The sequence below is a fragment of the Columba livia genome, chromosome 4, assembly GCF_036013475.1.
Source record: "Columba livia isolate bColLiv1 breed racing homer chromosome 4, bColLiv1.pat.W.v2, whole genome shotgun sequence".
Taxonomy (NCBI): domain Eukaryota; kingdom Metazoa; phylum Chordata; class Aves; order Columbiformes; family Columbidae; genus Columba; species Columba livia.
In genome coordinates this window covers 75,771,000-75,781,630 of record NC_088605.1, presented here as the reverse complement: position 1 = coordinate 75,781,630, position 10,631 = coordinate 75,771,000, and the positions used below count along the sequence as shown (strand labels likewise).

Here is a 10,631-nt window from a genome sequence, read left to right as displayed (position 1 = left end):
AATACTGTGATTGAAAACCCTGGGCTGAGTTTTCTGTTGTGTCTCTAAGGTAGCACGGGATGGTCCTGGTCTACTTGTTGAGCTGTAGTACAAGTTACAGCAGGAGTATCTACACTTACATTTTGCAATAAACTATTGCTGATGCTATGGATGCTGTACAATGTATCCGCGATGCATTATTCGATCGGCAGTTCCCACGCTGTTTTATCTCTGCTAATTTAGTCCCGGCGGTGAATTACCTCGCTTGTCCTAAACCTCCCAGCCGAGCGCGGGGGGGCTTGGCCGGTGACTTGGCCAGTGATTCATGGATGTGGGGAACCGGCCCGTTAAGCCCCGTCCCCGGGGCTCGGCGGGGGGTGACAGAGGGTCCCCTCGGGGGGCGGCGGGGGCCGGGGAGGCGGCAGCTCCGCGCCGGCCGCCCGCGGGGGGGCGGGAGTGGGCGGTGGCGGCCGCTCCTCCGCCGGGTGTGCGATCACTAGTGGGAGCTGGAGAGGGCGAGAAGAGGGGAAAGAAAACCCCAAACCAACCCGAACCCAAGTACAGAGGCTGCGAGCGGGCGGGAAAAGGGGGGGTGTGTGTGCAGGCGGCAGACGGGGGTGCAAACGCGGCGGGAGCGGCGGCCCCGGGACCGGGCAGCCGGTAAGGACGCTGGGGCCGGGTTTGGGAGCGGGGATGCGGGCACCTGCGCTGTCGGGTCTGCCCGGGGAGGAGTGGGATCCCCGGGTCTTGGTCGTCCCGACCGGCCTGCGAGCGCCCCGCACCGCGAACGAGCCCCCCGGGCAGCTTCGGGTGGCCCAGGCTTCGTGGCCGCCTTGGCGAGTAGAGCGCTCCGAAAACTCGCCGGAGCCTTCCAGCCCAGCCCTGGGGCTCGGCTGAGCCCGGCTGGGGTGCTCGGCTGGCTCCTATCTGTCCCACGGGTGGCAGCGAGCATTTGCCTTAGGCTGTTCCTAACTAAGAAGCTGCGGCGGAGTGTGTTACTGTCCCCAGCTAGAAGGAAAGTGTTGCACTTTTTCTTCTTGCTCACACGCTGCACGTTGATACGCTCTCGTTACTCGTGGCGGTTAATCTTCAGCTCTCCCAAAATGCGCCTTTAAACCAAAATGCTGATTTGTGGTGGTATGTCTTGTTTTGTAACTGAAGGTGATGGAGGGCAGGATGAATCTTGGGGCAGTGGTAATCATTTGCACAGTGGTCCAGGATTGTTAACTGATGAGCTTTGTCACTTGTGATGGGCTGAACTGAACTCTGATTTACCAGTCAGATCATAGCACTCGATTTTATTTTTTTTGGTGACACTGTTCAGAAACATAGTGTTTGGCTACTTGATTTAAGGACCTGATGAATGTAAATTACAGAAAGTGTCACTGTTGAGCAGGCTCATGTGGATAAAACCAGAGGTCTGTCTGGCGTCCTGGGTCTGAGAGTGAAAAAGTGGTGCCCGGACAGGGCGGGGTGAAAAAATAAGGCAGGCGTGTAAAGATAATTCTCCAGAAGTCTCTCTCAGCATGCAATCATTTGCAGCTTGGATGCTTCCTAAGGTAGAGCTGCTGTCTTTATAGCCTCAACTGATTTTTCCCTTCCATGAACTGCTATGATTGCCCCTTGACCCTGTGTAAACTTTTAGTGGCTGAAACGTGCTGTGGCAAGGAATTTCACTGTGTTAACTTTACACCCTGTCATAGCACATCCTTTTGTTTTGAACCTTCATTTGGTAGCATCTATGTCTTGCATAGAGATAGTGCAGAACTGGTCCCTATTCCTCGCTGTCCCGTTTATGCTTTTATAAACTTCTAGTGTTTCCTTTGTTGTCTACTTTTCAGGCTGAAATGCTCTCTTTTACTTTATTAAAGTTTACCTCAAAAGAAGGGACAATGACTACAGCCATCGTTATTTTCTAAGAAAGGATCATTCTGAATGACAGGAATGTTAAAGTTAGGATGTTAAAAGCTATAGTCGCTGGGAGTAACTCATGGAGGTAGCATACATTAATTTGACAGAGTGGCTACCATGTGGTTACCTACAGAGGACAAAATAATCTCTGACAAGTGGCGAGAAGTTTATCGCACCACTCACTCCTGCTTTCTTTTCCTGACATTTTTGCATGTGCAAGGAGTGGATTCCTTTCAGAGGTCTGTAAAAGCAAACAAAAAACCAAAGCAGCATTTTACTATTCGGGTGATATGATGAATTCATAATCTGCCTGTAAGTAGGTTCTCTGCTTGATGTGTTGAAATTGTGCAATGTTATGAAACAGTTTTGCAGTTATTTCAAAATAAGGAATTCACCACAGTAAATACAACCTAAGGGCCTTTGACTGTCTTCCCACAACCTACTACCCTGCTTGGCTTCAGCTGAGCTGCTCTTGATTGACACTTGTGCAATCAGGAAGAAAACAAACCTCAGGCCTTTGGGGCAGCCGTATCTGTTCCTATCTACATTTGTGTGTGTGTGCATCCCTGACCTAGCAGTTCTTCTTGCCGGTAAGGATACTCAATGCCTTAAATTGACACTTAAGCCCGTGCTTAATTTTAAGGATATGAGCAGGTCCATTTTAGTTGGTGCACTTGTGTAATTGAAGTGATGCATGTGCTGGGGTCTTTGCTGCAGTGAGGCCAGAGCACTCATGGCTTTGCAGAACCAAGCCCTCAGGTCTTGAAACTCTCTTGTAAGGAGCTTTGCTTGGTAATTATGTAAACTGACATATTCACAAAGGCTGTTCCCAGCGTCTCGTCTTTCTTGCCTGTTTCTGTCATTCTTGTCTCTGTATTGTTTCCTAGAAAACAAGAGCTTCAATACATAAGACATTATATCTGTTGCCAGGTGCAGGGGAACAATGAGAGGAAGTCTGATGCTCAGGTGGGAAATTATTTGTTACTACTCCCAAGAAATAAGATTAACTTTTTCTTTTATTTCTTTCAGATGAATGTTTATAAGTTGTTCTGTTTCTTAACTACTGCTTGCTTGTCATTGACTACAAAGCACTTACCTAGACTGTAAACCCTGTGGGGAAAGGACTGCTTTGATTTGTCTTATGAATGCAATGCCTGATCATTGTGTTGGGGGGAGAGAGAAGGGGTGTCTCTTGGTCCAGCCTAAATGCTACTGCTAACGACAGCCATTGCCCAGAGTTTACAGCTTTTCTGGATAACCCAGAAAAGTCTCTAAAAGCTTGCCACAGATATTTTCTACTGACCTTAGGGAAGTTGCAAGGATAGAAAAGCAGTTATATTGGTCGTTATTACTCTTGGTGAGGATTTGGTGATGACTTATGGATGTATCAGTATTTGACTTGTATATGCTAAAATGGTAGAACATTGTGCAGTAAATACTGCAAGGAAATACTGGAGGAAACTCATGAGAAGATGCTGCAGTTTGGTCTGAACTTTTTGTGTGCCAAGCTGGTTTCTGTATTACTGCATGTTTCAGTCTGGGCTTGCTTCTGATAACCACTTTCCTCTTGCTGTTTGTATCTGGTTGAGGTAGCAAAAATGCAACAGGAGTTACATGATAATGTTTTAAAAGTCTACAAATTGTAACATTCTGATGATATCTGTGGGTGGTATCATGCTTTACATCAACAACCTTGTTCCTTTGACTTCAGGAAAGGAGGAAAGATTTATCTATTACAGCTTCTGTAAGGGCTGGGCTTTTTTTTCAGTAGGGAAATAGTTTTGAGGTAACTAATATACTTTATAAAGTAGTGTTGATTACATTATACCAGGTTTTTCATGCATTACATTACTGAGTTTACCTTTCTTTGCTCCAAGTGTCAACACCTCATCAAGCTGTAAAGAAATTCCTAGGTGATCAATTATTCTTTACTATATCTCGTAGGCCTCCCAGCCTATGTCAAATTTGGTTATAATTGGCCAATAGGCTCAAAACTTATTAGAGAGGGTCTGGCAGGCGTGTTTATCCACAGATAAGCAAGTCTAAACATTTCCTTGGGAAATCAGGCTGACAGAGTTATTTTCAATTTGAGTCTGGATGTAAAGCGAGTCCTCACGTGATGGTGCAACAGTGTTTGTGTGGAAGTTGTGATTACAATTTTGAGCCCCATATAATTGGTACATGGAGTAACCTGTGGTGGACTGCAGATACAGGTCCACAGAGTTTCCGGAGAATGGGTTATATATAAGAAATATTTATAAAGCAGCCACTTAAAAGACAAGTTTTTAAAAGGTTAAGCTATTCAAGGCTTATTCCCTGAAGCTACAAACGTATTTGCTCATGCATAACTTCACTGAGGAACACTTGTGTGAATAAAATTACGCACTTGCAGGTTTGTAGAATCAAGACTGTAATTAGCTTTAGGTTAATTCTCCCCCTTCCTAAATTAAAAATACAAAGGTCAATTAAGGATCAAATGAGACTTTACTTTGTAGTAATAGTTCTTCTGAGAAATATTTCAATTTCAGTATAACCTGATGTTTTGTCCAGTTTGCTTTCCTTTGTTCTTACTAGTTTTGGCCAAGGAGAAATAGTTGTATTTAAAACAGACTATGAAGAAGTGAAATGTTGAAGAATGTATTTTAGGCACATATTTATTTTATAGAAAAAAGCCAAAAACACACATAAAAACATGGGTGAAATAATAGATTTATTTGCCTTGGATCGATAATGTGTGTTTGAGCGGGGTTTGGATAGTTTGTTTTTGTCTTTTAAGTACACAAATACAGCTTTATTTGTAAGCAGATAGTTAAATACAGTATTCCTCATGTGTCTGCCAATTTCTCTTTTCCCTAGAAGTAGTGACGATGAAATGACATACACAAGGGTGCATATAGAATACAGTGCATAGTGTGTAGGTATACTATACAATATAGATATACTGGCTAAATCAGACTTGCTTCAGAGCCTGTTGATTGTAGGCTCTTTTATGTACGTGAGAAGATTTGGACACAGCAAACAAATTCTTGCTTCTGTGCCAGATGTGTTGCAAAGTCAGGACAGTGTAATGAAGATAAGGTTAATTAGCTGTTTGCTTTTGCTACTGAAGTTGGATGAACAGTTTGCTGGGTTTTTTTTCCTAACAGGGAATTTCTCTTCAGGCATAACTCTCCGGTACAGTTTCTTAAAATGAATATAGCGAGACTTTTATAGCCTGCAGAAATACAATTAAGCGTATGCAAGCATCATAGACCTCTTTTATTCATAGGCAAGTCTTGTAGGGTCTTGTCCTACTCAAGAATTGGAGCGGAAAAACCTCTTTAGCTGAGCAGGGTCCTGGGACTTCAAGGAGATGCCACAGGATCGGACCCTAAACCCTCAACATCTTGGTTTCTGTCCAGTGGGGGGCAGACACAACTACCCCTCGTAATATGTTTTGAGCCCCTGGGTTGAGAACGAGTCCAAGCTTCTGTCAATGGACAGAATGAGACTTTAGTTACTCACAGGCTGCTTTGCGCTTTTGTCTTTAAAAATATTAGAAGTTTATTGTCTTTATTCGCAAGTGTTCCTAGGCAGGCATTCAGCACCTTGCAACTATTATGAACGTGAAACTTTGAATCTGAGCTGTGTTTAGGGTTTAAAATCCTTGTATAATTACTGTTTGGGTGATGGTAAGAAATACTTTGACTTAAGATTGCCGGTGTGATTTCTGTGTTCAAACCACAGTCCTCTAGCTCAGTGCTTTTCATGGGACACCCACCACTGGCACGTTCAGTGAGCTTCTTATGACGGTTAACATGCTTCCCACAGAAATTAATCTCCTTTTTCAGATTTGCCTTGGCACACATATAATAGCTTTACTATAGCTAAGGAGCAAACCAGTTTTCCTCTATAATTTTGTCATTAATTGGAAATGGATGGTAAATTTTGGGGGTTTATATAGAGGTTAACTATATTTACATAGGGCACGTAAATTATGCTTGCCAGCGGTACATGAGCAGCAATGGTATCACATAGATGCATGTTTGTGTTTTATGGAAAGAACAGGTTTGTTTTTACTGACAGTCATTGTAGCATATTTGCACATCTGAAGAGGAGGGTGATTACAGTTTAAACTTGAAGCTAATTATTTTTTCTCTGATAACTGCATATCACAACAGTTTAGGCTTCTCTGTTTCCCACGTGCTTCGTCCACAAGCAAATCAGAATCACAAAAACCCCCCCACCAAAGTAATTGTTTACAGTGGGGACCACGCAGCATTGTTGGGCTGGTCAGTTTAATAGGGACGCTGCTGATTGAGGGCCTGCAGAAATCATTAGTTTACTCCAATTAAAAAGGAAAGAAAATAAAGATAACCTTTATAACTTTTAAACTCAGAAAACCATTGTCAGGGAGTAACCAGGCTTCTCTGTAATTCAATTATGGCGTCCTTGAGGACTGCTTCATTTTAGCTGAAATTTGCTTTCCTGACAAGAACTGATATGTGATCTGAGCAACACACATGCTGTGTTTTGAACTTGTGGAATTTTCTCATGACTTACTGTTTTTAAGGTTTTGTGGAAGTTAGAGGAGTTTTTAATCCTCTCGGTTGTAAACACTACTCTTATTTTTTGAGGCTTGAATCCTGAGTTGTTTGTGTGGGGGTGCTTCATACCATTGGACTGATTTAGGGCTTAATTTTTGCATAAATGTTTTGCTAGCTTTCTGCAAAAGAGTAGATTTCATACTTTGGGCAGAACTAAGTTTTTCAGATTCATCTTGCCAGTTTAGGCAATATGACTTGGAACACTGTTAAGAAATAAGAGCCTGTCAAAAGGGTTTTATCTATTTCTGTACTGCCCTTCTGCTCTCAAATGCTGCATGTATATTTGAAATTATTAATCTCAATGTCATTTTAGTAGCATGTCAGCTGTTTCTATAAACCATTCTTGGCATTTCTTTTGTCTTCCTGCAAATTTAATATAAAACCAAAATTGTGTGATACTACTTGTGTAAATTGATATGTTTTTTACAGGTTTAATCATTGATGCTGAATTTTTTTTAGAAGTTGGTGGGGCCTTTGTATACAGTTGGGAGTTGTCTTATGTATGGAAATGCCTTTTGTAATGTTTATTATATTAGTCCTACTGAAATACAGGATTGGACTCAATTTGAAAAGTAATCTGTAAATAGTCTGATTGACCAAAAGCAGTACTATTAAAGATAAATTAACTATTTGAAGCCTGAGCTAAGCTTTTAAAAGTGCTTTGCCACAAAATTAAGGGCCTAAATGGGAAGTTGCTTTGGGAATTGCTGGAGCATTTGAGGAGCTGTTTTCCTTGAGCTCTTGTTGTCTTTCCTGCAGTACAGCAGGTGGTGGGAATGTGCCTGGTCCGCATCAGTGCGAAGGAACCTTGTTTTGTCTCTTCCCCAGCTGTGATGAGATGGAACCTCCATCACTGCCCTCAAGAAAAGCGGAGCAATCCACCCTCCCTTGAAGCCTGGCTTGGCTAGCACAGAAATGAACAGTTGAAGATGCTATCTTTCTCAGAAATTAACTCTAGAATAAGCAATACTCTCAAACGGTACTTGACAGATGTCAAAGGCTAGAGGTGTTTGTTTGTTTTTAAATTGAAAATAGTGGAAGGGTACCCATGAGGTAGAGTAAAGAAGATCCAAACGAAGTGATACCAACAGGGTTCTGCAATGTTTCTGCATTTGGTTTTAGCTTTGTGAATAGGCTGAGTGACAGGAATGGTATAACATCCAGAACTTAACATGCTACCAATGGGTACACTGGTGCAAGGTGCTCAGGTGCCCACTGGAGTGAACAAATAGCTTCAGTACACTGAAACAAACCCTGCAAGCTGTCTGAAGGTAAAAGAAGAATGCTGTTGCTCAACCCTACCCTGGGGAGAGAAAGCACAGGGAAGTTTGCAGAGGAAGGTCAGGACTTTTACCGCCTCTGCATCTCACATTGACTGAGGACTGAAGGGACAGGTTACTTCAAGCAGCAGCTGTCTATGTGTTCCTTTAATGGTTAGGGATCATAGTGAACATTGAAAAAGGATTATAATAAAATCCTTCAAGGATACACACAGCAATTCCCAGTTTCATTCCAGGCTCTGGTGTTGACCCTTTTAGTTAGTCTGTGCTTTAAAGTGTAGGTGTTGCAACTATAATGTGGGCAACATGTGTTAAATAGCACGGATTTATTTTATCTGTGTGGGTTATATTACCTCTTAAACCAGTATAGACTGAATTAGTAGCATCATGCTTAAACTGGCATATTGGTCCAGTTGCGGGGGGGAAATGGAATCTGTGCTCTAAATGGCATTACTGTCCCAAGGAGCAGTTGCAAACCCAGCTTGTCCTTTCTGGGTGACCACTTGGCTGATCATCACCGGTTTGGTGGTTTGTCGGCTTGATTACAAAGCATGCATATGCATATCTGGTGCTTGTTAAATTTCGTGAGCAAGCTCAGCACCTTTAAAAAGAAAATAATCACCTTTCTTATTCAGCTTGTGTACTGCAAGTTTTAATTCAGATTTGTAAGGCCTTTGAACTATCCCAGGTGATGATCTGTTGTTTCAGAGAAAACGTATGCTAAATTACAGGTGATTTTTCTCTTTCTAACAGATGTTGTTCCAGTTACCTGTTCTCTCTAGATGTAAGAATGGACTAAGCAGTGATTTTTCTTTCTGTGGGGACTGGAAATTATCACAGAACAGCTGCTAGAAACTTTAAACTACATCTTAAACCACTTGATGTTTGTAAGCCTTTTCATCAAATAGAGAGATGGTGGGGAACGAATACTAAATTAATGTGAAGAGCTGTGAGAAACTTTCTGCACAGAACAACCTTTTCTGAATCTTGCTGTCCCTTAAGTATTTTCCCCTAAAGTATTTAAGGTGAGTTGTAAGAGCAGAGGCCATGTTCTTGAAAAGACTTGTATCCAAGAGAAGGTAATTAGGGTATGGCATGGACAGATCTACGTGCTACTCTTTGCTGAATGAGGATGGAAACCGTGCGATGGTGGCAGAAATGTGCGGTTTGGGGGTTGGGGAAACATCCCTGGGCTGCAGCACAACGGATGCATGTGTGAAGTCATTAATCTTTTTTAATTTTAATTTAATTTAATTTTAATTTTTTGATTTTCCTTCAGCCCACACACAGCTCTTGGCTACGGGCATGGCATTTTCACGCAGGTGGCTCATTGCATGGGAAGGCAAGGACGATGTCACAAACTTTCCACGTGCACTGGTGTAGTCGACCCTTTCACACATATTCTTAAATTCTACAAGCAGGTTTCAAAGGAACTGAGTACGTGACTGTAAACTTGGGATGTCTTTGCCCCTCCTTTCATTTTCTGTCTTGTCTTCAGACATGGATAAAATATGGCTTTGGCTACAGAAACAGAAGAGCTGCCAAATGTTTGTTGAACTGCAGAACAAGGATCAGTTTATGCTCTTAAGAACCCTTTACATTTTGTTCATCTATGCAGTTAAAACTAGTGCTAACATCCTCTAAAAGGCTGTTTCTTCCCTAGTTATCTGACTCCTGTAATCAGGAAAATACACCAGGGCTGACAGGTTAATGTGAAATGTTTTTATTGTTATTAATGTGTGTAATCTGGGAAATGAAAGCCTAGTTTTGTTTTGCTAAGAGCAGTTGTGTACTACAATATTGGCTGTTGCATGCATTTTTAAAACAGAGGTGTCCCCATTTAAATACAACAATTTCTTTGTAATGTTTCTTCCATAAATCTCTTAAAGGGAAAATGTATTTTAAAAACTGTTTTTTTGAAATGTTTAAATATCTGGTTTAAATATTTTACTGTGGTTTCTTACATTAGCACTGCAAGAGTCAAATTATATTATCTAATTTGAAAGAAATAATAAAACCCAAATATGTCTTGCAAAATACCTTTAAAAATTATTTTATATGAGTAGAATCAGAATATCCTGTAAAAGGTGTTGAAAATGATAAATATTTAATTCACTTGTGAAAAGTAAAATAAAGGGGCTATTTAATGAGTGAAATACTGAATTGATAGAGGCTGTTCTGCTATTTGTATAACAAATGGAAAAGTTATTTCCATGTAAGTCACTTTACCTCCCCTTCTTGCTGTACTGTTTCAGTTCTCTTCCAGCTGTTGACCTCTCCAGCCCACCCCCCATTCCCTCTCTCTCTGCATTATTCCTCCATTAACAAAAGCAGCCAACTGCTGTTCTTGTTGTCAAATAAGCCACAGTCACAATTTTCAGCTGCTTTTATTGTTCAGAGGATATTCCTTTGTGTAGTATGAAAACTTTTGAGTATTAGCTTAGCAGCAACAATCATGGCATTTAATGATAATACTCTCCAATCAGATGACAAGTGTTTGTTTGTAGCAGCTGTTTTACATGTTCATTAATCAAGGAAGGTTCTTGAGGCAGTAAACAAATTTAATTATTTCTTAAATATACCATATACATCTAATACAATCCTGTTCATCACTGAACACATGACAGATATACTGTCATGGGCAGAGGTATCAGTGCTCAGGAGATGCCTGAAAGGGTCCCCAAAGGAATCTCAGTTCAAATCACTAGCTGACGTTCATTGCAGTCTGTGCATCCTCTCTTGATGTATTTATGATGCTCCTCATGAAGTTGAAGGATCCAGTCTGAACTGAGAATTCATAGTCAGAGGGTGTGAGTGGCAAGTCAGTAAATGCATCATTTGGACATAGTAGACTTGCAATGACCATATGCAGCTC

At 41.5% G+C, this 10,631-nt stretch overlaps 1 protein-coding gene across 3 annotated transcripts in view; it reads left to right on the top strand.

Moving 5' to 3' along the window:
• The first annotated feature begins 423 nt into the window (after positions 1 to 423).
• BMPR1B (bone morphogenetic protein receptor type 1B) overlaps positions 424 to 10,631 on the top strand; it is a 209,840-nt gene continuing 199,632 nt past the window's right edge. Inside the window, exons 1-2 of one of the 3 annotated variants that reach the window (XM_065062385.1) lie at positions 438 to 639; positions 2,778 to 2,856. The gene's annotated coding sequence lies outside the window, so the exon portion shown is untranslated. Of the gene's footprint in view, positions 640 to 2,777; positions 2,857 to 10,631 lie in introns of all 3 variants that reach the window. The other 2 variants (XM_065062384.1, XM_065062386.1) reach the window with 2 other exon arrangements.